This window comes from Lipotes vexillifer, unplaced genomic scaffold (assembly GCF_000442215.2).
Source record: "Lipotes vexillifer unplaced genomic scaffold, Lipotes_vexillifer_v1.1 scaffold919, whole genome shotgun sequence".
In the NCBI taxonomy this organism is placed as follows: domain Eukaryota; kingdom Metazoa; phylum Chordata; class Mammalia; order Artiodactyla; family Lipotidae; genus Lipotes; species Lipotes vexillifer.
In genome coordinates, this window is record NW_006775731.1 from 23,534 (window position 1) to 26,935 (window position 3,402).

Genomic DNA, 3,402 nt, shown 5'->3' on the forward strand with positions numbered 1-3,402 from the left:
CCAAGTTTTTGTTTTTTTGTTTTTTAATGAATAGTGATGAACTCTTGGGAACTATTGAACACTTAACTGCTCATCCATAATGGAAGAGGATTAATATTTCTTTGAGGAACATTATAAGTTCCTTAAAATTTTTGAAAATATATGCACTATGCTAGTATTTAAATTCTAATAAATGTTGCCTAAAATATTTTTCTTCCTTCCTTTGCTTCAACTAAGATCCTCTGTATGACTATCTGAATACTATCTTAATTTGACTTTAACTCTTGGAATTAAGAGTTTATGCCTCTCATGAAATCTGTAGAGCATATTTTTGTTTTTTGAGAGACTGGAGAGTTTTAGTAATTTATTCATATTAAGGTGCTATATTAGTCAGGGTCCTGGCTGGAAAGAGGTGACACATCTTTCAAGGAATTAACAGAGTGGGTTTAATGAAGGGACTAGTTACCGAGGTGTGGGCAGCATTAAGGAAACCAACAAGAGATGGTGAAGTACCCAGAGACTAGTGACAGTAGGAATTTTTACTGTCTCTCTGCCTGAAGGGGCAGAGAGTGAACTGTGTAGCTGGGACCTGGTGACTGCTGAAGCCATGGAGGAGGGGGCTGCCTGTTGGGGTTTGTGGCCACAGAGGAACAGAGCCAAGGGCAGAACTCCTGCAAGGCAGGGAGGGAGCAGTTGTGTGTGGTAGTAATAGTGCTAGAGCCTCTTTCTCCTCCCACAGCCTCCTATCCCCACTGATACCTCTACTGGCAGATCCTTATTGAAAGCCAGAGGGTAAGGAAACTCAGGTGATACAGTCCACAGAGGTCAGCTACCTGGGCACTGATCAGGGCAGAGAATGAAGCAGAGCTTGGGGAAGGTGGAGAGGAAGGAAGTGGAGCACAGCAAGTGGAAAATAACCAGAAGTTTTTTTTTCTTCATGATCATCATTATAACTGAATTAGTGACTTGCAATACATGAAATACAAAGCAAAGATTCCTGCCCTCTAAAAGTTTGAAGCTAATACAGATATCAGTAGTACAGTCAAATTAGTGAAAATCCATGCTATCAGAAAGCAAAATTTTACTATCATCAAATTAATGAATAGAATATTTATATTGGAGATAAACTCTGATATAAGTATATTTTGTTGCAGTGGGGAGTAATGGATAGAAAAGTTTGTTCTGATAGGGTAGAGTTATGAAAAAAGTTCTCCTTCACTTCATTAAGTAAAGATTGATGCAGGAATAAAACTTTTGGAAATGGTTCTTATAAGAGAAGGGACGAAGACTGAACACTCGCAAGGGGAGCAACATGATCCCATCTTGGTCCTCTCTCTTATTCTTCCAGGGGAGGGCAGAGAAAACAGCCAAGTAGTCCTAGTGTGGGGCCTGTCTTGATTTCTTTTCTATAGGGATTGAGAAGCTACTGTATATGGCAGAGTAGTCAGACAATATGCTAAATATCCATAGGCTCAAGAGAAGCTGCACTACCAGACTGGCATTACATTATGAAAATGAGGCGATACACTTTCTTCCTGTCTGGACTCTACAGATAGAAGGAAAGCCAGAGGATTTTCTGCTTCTCATTCACTTAAATGAGATGGGGTGGGAATTTTAAATTAAGCCACCTTAATATTTCAGTCATCGTTTAAAGTGAAAGGCATTGGGCCTTTTGCCACATTAACTGAACTCCTATTCACTCATGATAGATTCTTGAGAAAAAGCTGTACAAGGCCACACTAGTATTTTCCCCACCAACAGCAGTTTGGCCTCAATTATCTCTTTTACAGTAATACTCTTTGACTGCCAATTTGGACAGTAGTTTTTATAACATGAAAACCTATTGGGGTTTGGAGAATCAGAAACTTACTGTTGCCATCGTTAAATAAGTAAATGACCATGGGCCATATTTGGCTACTTCGGATTTTTGTGCTGTTTTTCCCCTACATTTTATAATTTATAATTACCTCAAATTGTAAAGCTTGAAACATGCTTGTACCTAATAGGTGGTAGACTTAGGTCATAGCTTTTCCTGGTATTCAGAGATAGTAAATCTTCATTATGTTTTCAGTTTGTAGTGTGAAACTTTAAAGGAGACAGTCAATTTTGGACTTCTTCCAGGTGTCTTTCCGTGCAAATGTTGGACAGGATTATAATTAATGGATATTTGGCAAAGAGTCGCATGATGTGGAAGAGAATTATTGTTTTAGCCATCAAATTATAAAAATTCTTTCCAAAATAAAATTGTTTTGTTGTTAGACAAATTGTAGCCAAGGATTAAAGGCTAGGAATTGTATTCCAATGTTTTATCCTTTTTTTAATACAATTTTATTTATTTATTTTTATACAGCAGGTTCTTATTAGTTATCTATTTTATACATATTAGTGGCCAATGTTTTATCTTTAAGGACACTCCTGGTACTCAGTCTGAAACTTCAGTCCTTGTTAGATTGGGAATCAAATTATAAAGCAAATACTGATATAGTGCCTTTGGTTAATGAACAACAATGTTTCCAATCTAAATTTAAGAAGCAGGGCTTGAGAAGCCGGTAGGAGCCTGCGACGTTGTGCCATTGTCTGAAGATTCTTCAATCACTATGTCAAGTGGCACAGATGTCTCTCTTTCTTCATATGATGAAGATCAGGGATCTAAACTTATCTGAAAAGCTAGAGAGGCACCATTTGTTCCCATTGGAATGGCAGGTTTTGCAGCAATCATTGCATATGGATTATATAAATTGAAGAGCAGGGGCAATACTAAAATGTCTGTTCACCTGATCCACATGCACGTGGCAGCCCAAGGCTTTGTTGTGGGAGCAATGACTCTTGGTATGGGCTATTCCATGTATTAAGGATTCTGGGCAAAACCTAAACCTTAGAAGAGGAGATGCCGTCTTGGTCTTGGTGGTGCTTGCTTTAGTTAGACATCTCATTTTGAGGTTATATGTTTATGTTGAAAATAATTCTGTGGGTCGGACAATAACATGGTAATTTGAATATTGGCTTCCTTTCTTGCAGGCTTGATTTGCCTAGTGACTAGTTCGCTAGCTAGGTCATTCAGGGGAGTCAGATTAGCACAAAAACATGTCACTTTTAAATGCACTTGGTAGTGGTACAGTGTCTGCCTTCTTAAACTCTTCTGATAAAATTAGTTGTAAAGAGGACAGCATGCCAAACCTGAAAATGCTCCCAGTTGCTGCAGAATATCATATGCTTTTGATGTAATGTAGGAATCCTATTTACCCCAGTTAATTTAACTCTTTCTGACTGCCTTGTGGACTGAGTACTGTTTTTAAGGTCTGGTTGGCTCTTGAAGAACCCTTTCAGAGCAGTGCACGGAATGCAACATTATAAACCTCCCAGCAAGTATGTGTGTGTTTTTAAACCAAACCTAAAGAGCCGGTAACAGCTGCTTTGAAGTAG

General features: G+C 38.4%; 1 pseudogene; it reads left to right on the top strand.

Moving 5' to 3' along the window:
• Positions 1-2,564: 2,564 nt before the first annotated feature.
• Positions 2,565-2,858, top strand: LOC103074844 (HIG1 domain family member 1A, mitochondrial pseudogene; annotated as a pseudogene).
• Positions 2,859-3,402: the final 544 nt, after the last annotated feature.